Consider the following 17,648-nt stretch of genomic DNA (forward strand, 5'->3'; position numbering starts at 1 on the left):
CACAGTTAGTAATAAGAAACTTATTCAAGAGATTGTATTGCACCTCTAAAATGAAATATGATAGGTCTGTAGAAACAAATGAGCTAGGTTTTTATGTACTTATATATGCCTCAAGGTTTATTTTAACAAAAGGAAGGGGTAAAAAGATTATGAATGATTAAAAAAACAACCAAGAAATTCTTCAAAGAGAATAGAAAAATAAACATATTTTTCTATTTTTAGCTTCCTAACTGATAGAGACATAAAAATTAAGCAATATTGAGAATGAAGAGGTTAAGGTTATTATAAGGGTATGCTTCAAGACACTCCAAAACATAGTTATAAATTAAAAACCATACCAAAAATGTCCTTATAAAATCTAGAAAATTTGAAGAGATCAATAATCAGAAAATTAGAATGATAAATAAAGTCATATAGAGGAAAATATACCAGAGCTGATAGTTTCATAGTTGAGTTTTTTGCTTACCTTTAAAAATTACATACTAAGGAGGTACTTTTGTTGATGTTATGTGAATATGTGAGAATACCAAGGCTAACCTCAATTTCATGTATGGGGAAAGGGAAGAAATGGGGTGCAGAAGGCTGGGGGAAGCTCACCAAGTGCTGTCGGCATGAATGTCACTATCACTCCGACTACATTATAATATGAGAATACACTATGGCAATAAAAGTATATAAAACAAAAATAAAGCACTAAATATCTTTATTAATAGCCGGATATTGTGGGGCACCCTTGTAATCCCAGCATTCGGGAGGCTGAGACCAGAGGATCGTGGTTTGCGGACAGCCTCAGCTATTTAGTGAGGCCCTCTGCAACTCAGTGAGACCCGGTTTCAGAATAAAGAATAAAAAATAGGGCAGGGGCTGTAGCTCGGAGGTCGAATGCCCCTGGGTTCCATTCCCAGACCCTCAAAAAACCCCCAAAAAACAAAAAAACATACTAATAAATTTATTTAAAGAAAACTACAAAGGATACGATACTGTCTTTAGTTAACTCAAATACTATACTATTTGAGTTAAGCAAATTTATGGATGAATATATAAAATATTTTAAAAGAAATTTCTTAAGGAGTTGAGGACCACAGATCTGAACAGGAAAGAAAAAAAAAAAACTCGCTTTTCTTTGCATAGCATCTTAGATTCCCACTTCTGTGTTTCAGAGTTCCAAGTGGATCTTGCTAAGCTAAAATGGGTATGTGCTTGGGTCTTCTTTCCTTCAAAATGCTCATTTCTACAGAAGATTAGAAAGAATTGATGTTCTTATCTTGTCCTGTTTGTAGTCATTTTCTCTATTCCTTGGATCATGGAAGCTTTTCATCTTCAAGGCCAAAAATAGTCAAGTATTTCTCACATTTCATTATACTCTGATATTTTGGTCTCCCTCTTTCACTTATACTCTTTCTTGTGGTTATATTGGAGCCACCAGTAATCCAGGATTTTCTCCCCATATCAAGATAGGTAACCTTAATTCCATATGCAATCATATCTTCTCCCATGCTACCTTTCCATGGAACATAACATACTCACAGGTGCTAGTAATTAGGATATGCATACCTAATTGTGGAAATATATCCACAATTCTGCTTATTGTAGCTAGTAAAATGGGCAACTATTTTAATATATAGTGTATTTGTTAGCATTAGAATTTGCTCTAGCTTATGCAACACTATAATAATATTTTCTTTATTTCATATTCTTTAATCCAAAATAGGTATTTAATAATTAGCCTTGTTATCAAAGAAATCACAGAATTCTTCCCATTTTACTTTTGCTAACATAACAATTTTGAGAAAAACTAACATTAGGAGAAATGGGGAAAATGGAGACTGGGAGGTCCAGGTGGGCCGAAAGTTAGAAATGTTGCAGTATTCAAATCCAGATAGTACAGATTTTTCCAAAGTCCAAGAGGTAGTCCAAGCATTGGAAAAACACATCCATGCAATCTCCAACTTAGGCCTAGCACAGGACAGCTAGAACAAGCAAAATAATGTGAACTATGGAAAGTACTTCAGAAAAATTTGTTGAATGAGTGGACAAATGATGATACATGGAGGCAAGTACAAGTGTAAAGTTATGGTTGAATCAATGAGCCTTCTCTGTTTCCTGTGCTCATTAGCACTGTAGCTAATGACCAGGCCTCCCAGGCATAGGCAAGCCATGCTTCTACCTTGTTCATACAGAGGATTTGCTTCTGCCTTATAAGTCTGAGAGACAGCTAATGGAAGACACTTGTTATTTTTGGGGCCCATAAAGTATTGTGGCTGGAAACATCTGCCATAGATAGACATTGCTTCACGACATTTTTCTGAAATACTAAAAAAATTTCTCTTACTCTGAGGATAAGTCCCAGAAAAGTTGATCTTCTGTCAAGTAAGTCAAAAGTTAAATGACAAAACATGTACACACGGATGGACATATGTGCACACACACATAGATACACACACAGTCAAGCAAAGTACAATAGATCATACAATGACATGAGAATAACACAATGTGAATTGAATCACCATATCTCCTAAAATAAAAAAGGCAGAGTAGAAGACTTTATGCTCTGAATAATATATATTATTCATGCCCGGCATACTTCTTACCATTTTAAAAACTAACAAGTCACTGGTCGTGGTGGCGCACGCTTGTAATCCCCATGCTTGGGAGGCAGAGACAGGAGGATCGTGCAGGTTCGAAGCCAGCCTCACTGGATTAAGAGACCCTGTTTCTAAATAAAATATAAAATAGGTCTGGGAGTGTAGCCTGGAGGTAGAAAGGTACCATCCCCAGTACCAATAAAAAACAAACAAACAAATAAACAAACAAAAAACTAACAAATATTCGTTGCTTCATAAGAAAAATCTTACTACATAAAAGAAAATAATTCCCTTTCTTTAAGCAGTGCTTTACATTCTGAACTCTGAGAAGCTTACGAAGTCGCTAAATCAGTTTATATATTGTCAGATACTTTCTAAGCTTTCTCCATTCACCATAAATGGAGGTGTTCTTTCCCCTTGTTACGGAAATCATTGCAAATTTCTCTCCCATGAGATTCTCATATGGAAATTGACTATTGTCAGGGGCCCTGTCAGGGGCCAGCTACCTCTGTAAGGGAGGTTTCTGCAGTGAGATTGTCAGCAAGAACATGCACAGAATTGCCATTCAGAGGAGAACAAGCAGGAAATTAATTCACTGACCCATCTTTTGTATAGGTTCTGGACAAAATGGCTCACATTCGTTTCAGCATGATGCATATATACACATTACACTTTGCCTAGTCATACTTAACATGATATAGGCATATCTGAGACTCTGAGATGTGTGGACATCTGTGGCTGCATGGCGTGAGCAGATTCATATGCTCACCACCAGACTATACTTTGACTGAGCCCCCACACTTCACTACCTACAGGGTAACAGTGCGTGACTTGACCCAGACAGCATTACATTAAGCCCAAATACAACAATAGCAATAGAAGGTGTGACAGGTGAATATTGGTCCTCCAGGCACACAGGCAAGGATAGTCAATACTAATCTCCAGAAGGAATGCAGTGAGTTCCACCAGGCTGTAAGCAAGTTCTCCTGTAAGGCCTAAAGTAACTGTACCTCCACATCCATCTCCACTAACATCTGATGTGCCTCCTACTGGTGGTTTAGAAGGTGTATATATCATGAAGAAGAGCACATCTTCCACCCTGGGTAGCAGTTAGCATATCTAACACCATTTTATTCTTCAAGACAACCTTCCACACCTGGGTGGCTTTGTCCATCAAAAGAAAAAGAGCTTGATGGGACATATTTAAATCTTCTGCAGTATGTTGGGCTAAGGCTCTACCTATAGCTCTACATCTATAGTATTATTCCTGGAGTAAACAATAAATAGTTCTTGGGGCAACCATTCAGTGTTTCAATTGGTCACAGACCAGTTCACCTGCACTATACAAAATGTTAATATGCTTACAATTTCTACATATTTCCCATAAACCAGCTACATCTGTTTTCTATAACATATCCTAACAAGGGAGGGGGTATTATTATGGTTTGGGAACAATAAGCTCTCTATTACATGGTGTCCTTCATTCCATTCTGGGCTGCTGTGGTTCCAGGTTCATGAGGTAGTCCATTTGTTGGCACTGGCAGGGGTGATTTGCCATGGGAGACATTTAGCTGCTTCTACTGGTAGTCTGGTGCCGAATCAGCAATGGGAGGTATTGTGCAGCTTTGCAAAAGTGTGTTCCCAGGGAAGCAAGCTGTTCCCTGTCATTAACTTGGATGGCAAGATAGAGCAGAAAAAGACCATTATAGATAAGTCCTTCCTTTCTGGGAGAATACAGGTGACATGCTCATCAGGTGGTACAATAGTGGCCAGAATAACAGCTCCTCCACAGAAATGGTGCCATGTCAAAACACCCTTGGTAGGAGGTGAAGGCTTATAAACATCTCCCACAATATACAGGGCAATAGGCTATAGTCTTAGGACCCATGTCTTTCAATTAGCTGTACCAGGTTGGGCCAGGAAGCTATACTTGGAATCAGTTGTAACTTGGTCTTCTGTCCCAGGCCCCATGGCTCCAGGAGTACAACCCATGGCTCCTAAGATGCTTGCAAATGCCAAGGGCATTCTCAGACATCTTATTACCCTAGGGCCAAGATTTCAGGTTCAGTGAGTAAGAGGTCCCCTCCTCTCACCTCTGCTCACAACCAGGATTCCTTCATCTGTTTTCAGGAGGCCAATGTAGTCAACTTACCATTCCTGGAAATGTTGAGTACCTCAGGGAACCTGTTTCATGATTGCAGAAGCCCTACATCTTTGGTTTCTGTGGGTGATGTTCTATATGCAAAGAAAACTGCAGTTTAATATCTTGTACTTGAGTGCAGGTAAGAGGCAGTCTTCACTGCTAGGCTACAAGCCCCATGGTTTGGACACCAATATGTCCTAGCTTCTTATGTAACCACATTGCTACTGGCAAGAGCTCACAGGGGAGTAGGAAAGCCCAAATTTTCACTAAAGCATCAGCAGTATCATTACTGGGAGCCTGCCAATATCCATGTCCTGGAACATAATGTATAGCAGCTGCTTTCTGGAGGGCCTATTTCCATGGGTCCTCCCATATATTCTTGCCCCACAATGGGAAGTGCCCAATCTACCAATCTTCAACCACCCATCAGGGAAGTCACAAGGTTAGCTCTCAGTAGACTTCCCAGCTCTCTGTACAGACATACAATGGCCAGTGTCCTTAATAAAGAATAACAAGACTGCCCAGAGCTTGGCCCATTGCCTGGAGTGTCTGGCACTGGTCTCATTTCAAAATGTTTAATTGTTGGGTATAAAGCCACAGTCACACATGTGGGCAGTTGCTCATGACAGGAGCGATCAGTATATATGCTTCTGTGGGTACAGATGGACTCCTTTCCTCATAGGGACTTGGGGTGACTCCTACTTCCATTGGGCTTTCCTTTTCTCATAGAAACTTGGGGCATCTCCCACTTCTATAGGTTCTGTTACTTGGAAATGCTCTGGCCTCCAAAACACTCTTACTTTCACATGAAGATTTGGGGCATCTTCCACTTCCATGGTTTAAAGGGGTTATTGCTCAGAACTGTACTGGCCCCAGAAAAGTATGCAACTGTTCAGATAAAAGGCACATAGAGCCGGTTGTGGTGGTGCATGCTTGTAATCCCAGCATTTGGGAAGCTGAGACCCGGAGGATTGTGGTTTGTGGACAGCCTCAGCTACTTAGTGAGGCCCTCTGCAACTTAGTGAGACCCTGTTTCAAAATAAAAGAATAAAAAATGGGGCAGGGGGTGTAGCTTGGAGGTCAAATGCCCCTGGGTTCTATCCCCAAACCCGCAAAAAAAAAAAAAAGAAAAAGGGCACATAGAAAAACATGATTATTGGTTTAAGTATGTGCCCCACTTTGTCAGAGTGGGTGTTTTGGCTATTCCTGTCCAGGTCCAGGACCTCATTCAACCTTCAACTAAGTATACACCTCAATTTGTCAGAGTGGATGTTTGGGCTATCCTCGTTCAGGGAGTCAGAGTCCAGGACCTCAGCCAATATTCAACAGGGTAGGTGGTCTGCACCATCACTGACCAGTACCTGTAATGGGTTCACAAGCTAAGAAGGCAGCATATATGGCCTCTGCTCCTTTTCATAGTTGTGACTAAAACACATTTAGGATTCATCAAACCCTAAAAGACCCAGATGAATCTGAAACCATCTGACTCTTCCCAGTTGATTCTGTTTGACATTTCCCAGTCAAGGACTTTTATCTATCATTTTTTCAGATATCACCTTTTTCTTAACTGACCAGACAAAGCCCTAGAATTTGATAGAATACCCATACCCAGGTCCTTGGACATTATTTATTGATAGCCCACTTCCATTCCTGGAAAGCAGTTTGCAGGCTTTATGCAGCTTCTTCTAACTCTGTAATGGAATCAGAGATTATCATGCTATAGTCAATATAGTGGTACAACCATATAGATCCAGCTGTTTTTTTTTTTTTTTTTACCATCCAGCTGCAATTCCCTGGTAGTTATCTGCACAGTCAATCCCTGTAACATGTCAACCCCCAGGATATACTCAGCTATGAGGTTTATATACACATCATACTGCTTAGGAGGCAAACATCCAATTCCCTAAATCACCAGTGCACTTCAAAACCATCAAATAGAGCCCAGCATGGTGGTGCGTGCTTGTAATCCCAGTACTTGGGAGGCTGAAACAAGAGGATCAAGGTTCCCAGACAGCCTCTGCTACTTAGTGAGGCCCTTTGCAACTCAGTGAGACCCTGTTTCAAAGAATGAAGAATAAAAAATAGGGCCAAGTTTGTAGCTCAGGGGTACAAGGCCCATGGGTTTCATCCTCAGTACTGTACCAAAAAAAAAAAAAAAAATAGGGCTGGGGGTGTAACTCAGAGGTAGAATGCTCTAAGGTTCCATCTCCATTACTGGAAAACAAACAAACAAACAAACAAACAAACAAACAAACAAACAAACATCAAACAGTGCTTGAATACATCAGATATTGAGGGGTGACCAATAAATAGTCAATTCCACATGCAGCGGCAGTTCCCTCACTAACTGGGTACCCTGGCCAAGTGGCCAAGTCTCTTGGCCTGGTCCACAGTGTGTGCCAACCCTGGCATTCTGATTCACCCCATGCCACCACTGGAGCCCGTGTAGACTGGCCAGGCTGCCACTACTGAAGTTGTATGTCCCTGGGTTGCAGAGTCTCCCAGCCTCTGAGTGAGTTTGGCCCTCAGTCCCTGCAAACTGGGCATTCCAGCTGGCCTATGGATCTGCCAGTGTTTTCTGGAATGTGAGACTCCAGCACTTTTAAAGCCATCTAGACTTCTGACTGGGGTCATATCTCATCCCAGTCGTCTGGTAGGGTTCATGCCACCAGATCTTCTGCTACCAGAAACCACAGGGAGACTGGGAGGGGGGTCACTTTTTCTCCACTTTGTGGTTTCTCCCAGAGCTTCTTCCCTAGAGAGGCATTGCAGACACTCCCCTCATCTGCTGACTATGCCAATTGTTAAGGGTCCTATCATGGACCAGCTATCATTGCAGGGGAGGTCTGGCAAAGATCCCAGCTAGAAGAACACATGTGAAGTCTCCATTTCTAGAACAAGCAGCCACTTTATTCACAGATCTGCCTCTTATATAGGGTTCTGGAAAAATGAAACATGTTCATGGTAGCATGATGTGAATATGCTCATTAAACTTTGCCTAGACATGCTTACATAACTATATACACATCTGTGGCTGCACGGGGTGAGTGGGGTCATATTTTCACCACCAGCCTGTACTTCTCTAGGCCCCACAACTATCTTTACAACTAAACTATTGTTAAGTAGACATGTACTGTTTTCTCTGCATAGTATTTGAAGCCATATCTTTAAGAGTAGAAATTAATATTTGCCTCTGTAAAGTATTAAAACAAAAGCACTTCTTCTTGCCTTTCATCACCAAATGACATTATTATTATTATTATTATTATTTATTATTATTATTATTATTATTATTATTATTATTATTATTTCCAGGGAATGAACCAAGGGGCATTTTACCTCTGAGTTACATCTCAAACATTTTTTTATTTATTAAGTTTTTTATTTTGAAACAGGGTCTTGCCAAGTGGCTGATGGTCTCACTATGTTTCTGAGGCTGGCCTTGAGCCTGTAATCCTCCAGTCTCAGCTTCCCAAGTATTGGGATTATAAGCACCTGCCACAATGTCCAACTTGTTGGCTTGATCTTAAGAGATAGCACAGCCTCTAGAGTCAGGCTCCTAGGTTTAAATCCATGATGTACTATCAGGATGACTCTGGACATATTACCCTTATCTATAAAGGTTCATCAGGAAAGAAAAGACACACTATAATTAAATGACTCAAGTGGAGTTTAATACAGAGCTTGTTTATAAGGTATGGGTTAGAAGCAAGAAAAACTTAAGGAGTGCCACAGTGTCCCAGAGTTGGTACTGTCCAGATTTCTTTAAGACTCTGAAATCTGGAGAGTTGAGAACTAGAAGTATTTACTTAGAGATAACAACAACAACAACAACAACAACAACAACAACAACCTGTCCAAAGAGCGGACCATGAGGTTGAGGGAGTTAGGTTGAGGTATTAGTCTGTCTTTTTTCTGTAGGAGAGATGTAGGGGAAGAAATTGTTCCATACACTGGGTCTCCAGTTGGGGTTTTCTATTGCTTGATCCCAAATGAAAGCCTAAGGGCAAAGAAGCATGTAAAGCATATTGGGATCCCAGGACAGAGGGCGTAGAGCACAGGCTGTGCCACTGGAGAATAAGTTCACTGGAGGGGCCTGCACTTCTCCTCCAGTCTCTTTGCCTTGGTAGCTTATCTGTAATGGGAGTGGAGATAGCATTAATAACTTTCCTAAAAGAATTAAAAATCAAATCAAATAACACATGTTAAATACTAAGAACATGTCCTGGCATATAGCAAATGTTTAATAAAACTAAAAATTAATATTTTCTTTCCTTTCTTACTGGTACCTTTTGTAGTATGTGCATTCAGACTCCATTTTCCAACCTATTGTTGGCCTTGAACTTTGATTCTGAATCGTCAGGACTTTTAAGTTCTGGAGAGGTCTTTGTTTCTTATTTTTCACCACCTAATCCCATTCCGTGTCCCTTTCATTAGGTCATGATCACAGCTCACTCTTCTGGCCTAGGTATTTACAGTCTCTATTTTTCCAAATTGAAAAGTGTTTTTGGTGTCTAGTATTTGTCTTCATGAATTAGAGATGATTTAAACTTTTCAATATGTAAGCAAAAATTTTTGCCCAGATGTTATTTTTAAATACCCTTTTGCCATTCTGTGTTTCATGCAGCCAGATCATTACAAAGACCCTTAATGTTCTTATAGCAGAATATGTATTTAAATATATTTTCACAAAGATATTTTATTTAATCTTCGTGGGTGTCTTTAGTAGTTGGCACATGGGGCATAATTACCCCATTTTACATGGAAGGAGATTGAGGTTCAGAAATCTGTGGCCTGCTGCTTAATGGTACACAGCTGGCCAGAATCAGATTGTGAGCTGGAACTCAGTCTCCTGATTCCATTGCAGCATTCTAGATTCCTGATTTAGAGCTAGAGAGACCTTAGAGATCACACATTAATAATTACCACACTATATATGCTTTGTATATTTACTATGTCTCGGTACTAAATTGTGTCCATGCATGTCCTTAATATTTTGGCAGAAATGAACACTACAAGTCACTTGTAAAAGTTCTGGAATTTGGCTTTTTAGCAGAACTATTACTCTATAACTTGTAGTGGCTAGGCGAGACTTTTTCTAATTTGCGTGGATGGTCAGGTTCCTCATTACTTTTAGAGTCCATAGAAGGTTTCAGATTCCACAATTACTATTTTTATTTTTTTTATTTATTTATTTGGTGGTACTGGGGTTCCTGGAAGCCCTTCTACCTCCGGGCTACACTCCCAGACCTATTTTCTATTTTTTTATTTGGAAACAGGGTCCCTTAAGCCAGCAAGGCTGGCTCCGAACCAGCGCCATCCTCCTGTCTCCACCTCCCAAGGGCGCGTCACCACACCCAGCCACAATTACTTTTTTTTTTTTTTTTGGTTTATTGTTTGTGCCATGCAATGAAAAGGACTGAGAGAATATTTCAGAGACAGAATGCCACTAGACTCAATCCCCAGTACTAATACATATGGATGAAATTGTTTTATGAATTAAAAATATAATTTCTGAGCACAGTGGCCTGCCACTTATTTTTCTAGTTACTGATAAAATTTTATACTTTATGATTATAATAAGTAATATTGATACTAGAGCCAGAGTTGGGGTTCTGCCACTTACTAACCAAGCAAGTGTGGGTAATTCATATAATTTCTATGAGTATGCTATCTTCTCTAAATACATAGGAAATAAAAATATCCAACCTGGAAAGCTTTTGTTCATTCTTGCCAATAATATGGTCTTAAGGGGGAGCTAACACAGTTTGTGGCTGCAGTAGCTCTCAATAAATAACTTTTATGAGTATATCACTGTTATAGATGTATCTTTGTCTGCCTCACTCACCAATATCAATTATGTACTTAGGGTTTCTTTTCTGTAAGGGATCAAGCTGTGCAATCCTTTTGCAGGAAGTTAGGATGATGTCCAAGCACTCATTTCCCAAATAAGAGATGTGTTGGCACTATGCCTGGACATCCAACCTGCAGTGAGGTCAGTATAGGATCACTTTGGAGCATCTGTCTCTTTAATTGTGAAAGGGAACCAGTGTATTTCTCTCTACCAAGATTCTGGAACTAGTAGGAAGGCCCCTGGAGACCCTTTAATCTCTTAAAGATACTAAACTGAATCCTTGCATAGATGTTCAACTGAAACCTGAGGTTGGGATAAAGTCCATTTAGACTTTTAAAGCTCTCTGTGTGGGACTGGACAGAGCTCTTAAACATTTTATGGACCCCTGGGCTGCTACTTAAAGCAACTATGGCTCCCTGAGAGCCAGGCACAGCAGCAACTTGTGAAAACACAGCTTGACAGAGTCTATCCATTCATCCAGCACTTAATCTGCCATGACCCCATGTCATCTCCTGCATAGATTCTTTGCATTTTATTTGGCTTTTCAAGACATTTCACCTGTTGTCCCAAACTGGACCATAGAGCACCAGAAGCAGTATGGCCACTACATGTCACCATAATCATCAGCACACAGAGGGTGATAAAGTTTAACACAGAGATACCTACTCATGTTCTTCCTTGATGTTTGCTACCATTAATTAAGTATATTGTTATTATTAACTATTATTATTTTCTCTTCTGCTTATAGACAAGAAAGTTAAAGCTCAGAAAAGTTAACTTTTCTAGCAAACACACTTTAAAAGGATGTTAATGCTGTTTTGATCCAGACCTGTCTGATTTGAGAGCCAATGCTTAAGCTATGTAAGTCAACCTTTTGAGGATGAGTCAGGAATAATATATATTACAGTAATGTATAACATATAAACATATATTAAATTATGTATATGTTGAGCTGGGCATGGTGGTGCACGCTTCTTATCCCAGTACTTGGGAGGCTGAGACAGGAGGATCCGTGTTCTTAGACAGCCTCAGCTCCTTAGTGAGGCCCTCTGCAACTCAGTGAGACCCTGTTTCAAAATAAGAATAAAAAATAGGGCTAGGTCATAGCTTGGAGGTAGAATGCCCCTGTGTTCCACCCCACTACTACCAAAAAATATGCATACGTTCAATTTGAGATAGGTTTTCTGGTTTATTACTGATATCTGATAACTGGCATGTGTGATAATGCAGGAACTCTAGATGAAGAAAGAGAAACTATAGATAAGCAAAATAAGGTGACCTAACTAAGGGAGATAGAAAGGGGGAAGAGAGAAATTCCCTAATGTACATGATGTACATTTAGAAACATATCAATCACCAGGCCAAACATGAGAAGGAAGGTGGGGGGAGTAATGGGGTGGGAATTGGCTAACGGCTGAGTGATGTGTGCATGTATATCTCCACCATCTTGTACTTCATTAACATGTACGACTAAAGATCTGATGTGTTCTATTTTCCATTGTATTATTCTATATATTTTTCTCTGAATTTCTTAGCGTAATGTATCCATTCTTTAATATATATCTAGGTGGTGACAAAGAAGTTTATCAATGTCTGAAGCAACCCCTGTGTGCTGGTTTGCATTGTATAAATGGCATGCTCTGAAGTCTGCTTTGTTTTTATTGTGACCCAGTATTTTTGCTATTTTATAGTAATTCTGTGTTATTTACAGCACTCTCACATACTTTCATGTGGTAGGTTCTTCTTCAGGAACTCAATTATTGATACATTTCATTGCTTTTGAAAAGCTTCTATGGCACAATTTATTATTAAAATTTTGATTCAAAAAGATGTATAACTACAATGCACCAATAAAAAATTTAAAAAATATATGACAAATAAAAAAATGGTTTAACTTCTGGGGTGAGCTCAAGGAGAGGTGACCTAGCTTTCTTTCTTAACCTCTCTTTTGGCTAGATTTCTTTCATAATTTCCATAATCTTAGCATTTCCTTAGCCACATCTCATCCCTAGAGGATATGAGTCCCAGTTAAATGTAATGGTAGATCTGTCTTTAACCTTATATAAATTTACAGAAAATGGTTATTAACAAGGATAGATGATTATAAAAGTAGGGGGGGGGACTGTATCTAAAAAGTTAGATGTGATGGGCAGAGGCCAGATTTCTTTTGTAAACAGAAGCAATCAGTTGAGTACCATATGAACCTAGTCTGTGTATATACTTGAGTGCACATGCGTGCGAGCAGGGTGTGTGTGTGTGTGTGTGTGTGTGTGTGTGTGTGTGTGTGTGTTTTCCTACAGTTGGAGGAATCCTTTCCATATGACCCTCAGTGCTTGTCTCTCAGCCTAAGTTGTAGCAGGATGTGAAGTCTCAGGTTCAGTCATTATATCATTAAGACTGCAAGCATACAGTGAATATCTTTTCTGTGTAGTACATTTGCTAGAGGCAAGGAATAGAGAGATAAATGAGTTTGGGTCTCTGTCCTCAAATAGTTTTCTGATCATAATTAGTTTAATTGAAATAATCATTTCACAATGTATGTGGATATCAAATTATCAAGCTGTATACCTTAAGTATATTCAATTTTACTTGTCAATTACACCACCATAGAGCTGGCAAATAGTCAATCAGAGTTGTTACTATTGTGTATAGGGTTGATGAACAATATGTAGGGTAATAAAATTTTACAAATTGAGAGGACTGAAACACAGAGGAAAGGAGAGCTCTGCTTTTATCTAATCTGGGTCCAAAAAGTGAATTTAAGTAACCTCCCCCTCCTAATCCAGTATAATTTCTGTGATACCATGCCATCTCTTTAACATTCAATAAAGTTCTGATGGAGGAATGCACGGGCTTGGAGCCCAAGAGCTGTGGAGGAAGCACTGAGGAGGGAGATGAGGGAAGTGAGGTCATCTAAGCTTTTGAAGCTGAGCTTTGCTGGCCCTGAAATCCAATGCAGGAGGAAGCTACTGGACTTATGTCAGGAGAGTGATGTGGTTTTAAAGACAAAATTTAGAGCTTCTCTTCTGCACAAAAGACTACCTTTAAACAGCATATTTGACACCAAATATACTTGGTGAAATAAAATTTCACCAAATTAATAACTCTTCTGATGTGAGGATGTGCTTTTATTAGCTGCATTAACAAGGCTGTAATTTTATACTTTGCACTCCTGCAAGGAAATTTGAGGAAGTAGATAACAAATCTTTCGAGGACATCAAGAGAATGGGAGAAATCAATGGAGGCAAGGGGAGATAATCTTCCTAATTTCCTCCGTACTGGGCACTCATACATTTCCTGAATGAATCATTTGGATCCTCAAAGAAAGGAGATTGGAGAGGATGTCTACAGCCCAGAGCCGTGCCAGTTCTGTGACCACCTCTTTTCATCTTGCAAGGAAAAAAATGCCTTAGCACCTCATTGAGGGTGCAATGTTACTATTAAAAGAGGAACTGACAAACCATTGAGTGAGGGACACTGAAGAGCTGGCAGAGCTCCCACAGAGTTCAAGCGAGCATTCAAAAGGAGGTGGCTGAATAAATTACTCAACATCTGTATCCTCAGACTAGAAGCAGCCCAGTGATTGTGTGGATAAATTTGTACCACTGTATTTTATACTTGAATTAACTGATATCTTAATCCTTTCCCTAGCACTTGACAAGAGCATCATAGAGCTCAAGGGACTTCAGAGATCAGCAGTTCATGATTCTCATAAGGGAAAACTGAGGCAATACTCAAAAAACGTATGATATTACTTGCAATTATTCATCAAGTTAGAATGGAAATTTCTTTTCTTGTGCTCCAATAGACTGTATTTCTTTTACTCCCAATGTAGGGAATAAGACTATTAATATTCTTTCATATCTTCTTTAGTTTTCGCTAAGACTTATCATCAAGTACAATACAGCGTAAATACTCTAGCAAATACTTAAATTATAGGAAGATCAGCATTTACAGTTTTTTTAGGTTGAAAGGAAGTTTTGTGTCATCTAATCTAACTCCCTTAATTTCTACATAAAGGTCTGGAAAGTGGAATAATTTGTACAGAGTCATTCAATCAATTAATGGCAGTGTTCTGCAATTCTGCCTTATAGCTAGAATGCAGTATCCTGATCTTAAAGCAGTGTTAGCTGATGGATAATGGTTTCTTTCATCACAACCCAAATACTTGTATATGATGTGTTTATTTTACTATAGTTGCTTAATAGGGAAAATGAAAAGTTTAAAGTCAAAAGCTTTCCATTAACCTCTTACATGGTTATTTCCCTTTAAATATCCAACAAGAATTTTCTAGTCAATATGTTTTTTACCATCCTGAAGATCTTGAAGTCTACTATAAACCAGTGTAGAAATATTATAGAAAAAAATAAGGGTATGAGATGAGAGTGTATTAAATGCTGGATACCCAATTTGGGATACACAGGTGGAGGTATTCGAAAGGAAGAAAAGTATAGGCTGCCAAACACATTTCAAAGTAATTAATATAAAGAATATTAGGAATCTTTATTTTAGAATATGAGATTCATCAGATGACCTGAATCAAATTATAGTCTTGCGTAAGGAAGCAAAAAATAGTTTACTGAGAAAAAGTTGGGTATGGTAGTGGTTTCACATACAATACAAAAATTTGAGATTTGTTGGAAGAAATAGAAAGAGAACCTGATATAAAACACACTAAGAAATTCCCAAGTGTCACCATACTCAGGTGATGTCACTAGGGAGTACAAGGTGCAACCTGTTTTAGGTACCTTCTTCTGGACAGTGTGGTTTCTGGATGGATAAACAGAAATGTAGGCCAAGGACATTATGGACACTGGAGATATGCCAAGGAACCTAGGTTCCATTTGGGTTGAGAGAAATAAATTTAAAAAATTATTCTAGAAAGACTCAGAGAGCCAAACCAAGCTTGGTAGAAATGTTGAAGAGAGAAATCTCAACAGAAGGAATTATGGTTTAAGATTTTAGAAATGAGAAAACTAGCTTCAGAAGTGGAGTGGTTCTAGTTGTCGTTGATATAGTATGTTTCTCTAATGGAGTTAGGATGGTACCTTCTGAAGTCTGGGAGTTGAAGGAAGAATAAGATGGTGTGATAGATGACTATAGATGTCCACGTTTTTTTTTTTTATGGTGGTGTTAGCTGTAAAAATGAAGAGAAAGACTCTTTGCTGGTGACAAAAATATATTGAATTACACAATGAACTTTTTCTATGCAGCAGAAAGTCTAAGTATTTGCAGTCATTAACCCATCTACTAGTTTATATTTTCTGGAATGAACAAATAGTATTTTTCAACATACTAAATGAGTTTACTTTGTATTTTTTAAATTATTATACAACTATGGATGAAATCCAAGGACACTGTACCCCTAAGATACACTCCCAGCCCTATTTTATTTTTTTAGTTTGAAACAGGGTCTCACTAAGTTGCTGTAGGCCTCACTAAGTTGTTGAGCCTGGCCTTGAACTTGAAATTCTCCTATCTCAACCTACGAAGTACTGAGATCATAGATGTGTGCCACCACTCCTAGCCATGAGTTTACTTTATGAGAAGATACTTTGAAATAGAAATACTGGTCAGTTGTGAATAAAACTTTATATACTCACATCTCTATGTGATGCACATATATTTTGGGGTTTTGAGGTATATTTATAAATCTGAAAAGGGAAAACTATGCTTTCTAAATATATGAGAAGTGGCTGAAATAATTTTCCATTATTATCTAAATATTGGAACATGACTTGATTGCTTTTTTAGCATTCTTCCTCTTTTTAAATTTTATTTATATGTGGAACATATTGAAAATGGTATACATTTAGAGTGTGATTGGTGCCCTCTCCCCCCACCCATTCCCCTCTTCCCCTCCCAACAATGAGTATCCAGGTTAACCATGATACTATATTCATACTTTTACACATATTAGGATGTAGCTCCTGCATTAATCAACCTCAGCCTTTTTCCTGTACTATCCTTCCATTCTAGCTTTGCTGAGATTTCCCCCCCATTATCTGGAGTCCCTCTGGTATCCCCAATACTGACTTGATTATTTTTAACTTAACAATGTGAAAAATTATTTTAGCTGGGCATCATGGCACTTGTAATGCTAGCATTTGGGAGGCTGAGACAGGAGGATCTCGGTTCGCAGCCAGCCTCAGCTACTTAGTGAGGCCCTTTGCAACTCAGTGAGACCCTGTTTCAAAATAAATAATAAAAAATAAGGCTGGGTGAGTAGCCCAGATGTAGAATATCTCTGGGTTCCATCCCCAGGACTGCAAAAAAAAAAAAAAGATTTATGCTTAGTTAATAAAGATTAAGAGGCTGTAACCATATTTTGTCATTCTAATTTAAGTGGGCATGCCAAAGTGGCCTTGAAAGTTTGAGGAGTCTTTTCTTTTGCGGTAACCCTAGCAGTAGATGTAAGAGCCAAGATCCATAGCCAGGCTGAGGAAGCAGCTGTTTTGTAGTATCTATTCCAGGGCACGGCTTGTTCATGATCAGTGTACAACCTGTGTGATAAGCAAATGTATCCTCTTAATTATTTTGCATATATTCTTGCCTTCTGTGATGAAGCAATTGGCTTATTAACCCTCCTTTTTTTCTGTTGCAACAATGAGGAGAATATAATTTTTTAAATACCCCATATTTTATTTATTATGAACTGAGTTTGTTCAAGTCTGCTAACCAGGTACTGACTTAATGATGTTAGACTAGGGCAGTGTGTTGGAAAGGAGGCACATAAAACTTGTTTTAAGGCCCATTTATTATCTGGAGTTTTGGAGTCTTTCCTCTTTTGCAAATGTGCTTTCCCCTCTAAAAGTCTCCCTCCTTGAGACGTGCTTGAAATGAAAGCCAGTTCTTGCTAGACTTGCAAAATTGCAGTGCAGGCAGGCAGGCTCCTGGGAGAGGCCATCTCATCCATCAGATCCGCTGGCTCTTGAAAGCTAGAGACCTGTGAATAGTCACGATGATGACTCCCAACGGCTGGCAGCATCCAGGTTACATATCTCGGAGGATGCCAAGGCGGACTGTGGTAACTCTTGGCACACGGCAATGCAGGGATCCTTTGAGA

This window comes from Muscardinus avellanarius (assembly GCF_963383645.1).
Source record: "Muscardinus avellanarius genome assembly, chromosome: 4".
Taxonomy (NCBI): domain Eukaryota; kingdom Metazoa; phylum Chordata; class Mammalia; order Rodentia; family Gliridae; genus Muscardinus; species Muscardinus avellanarius.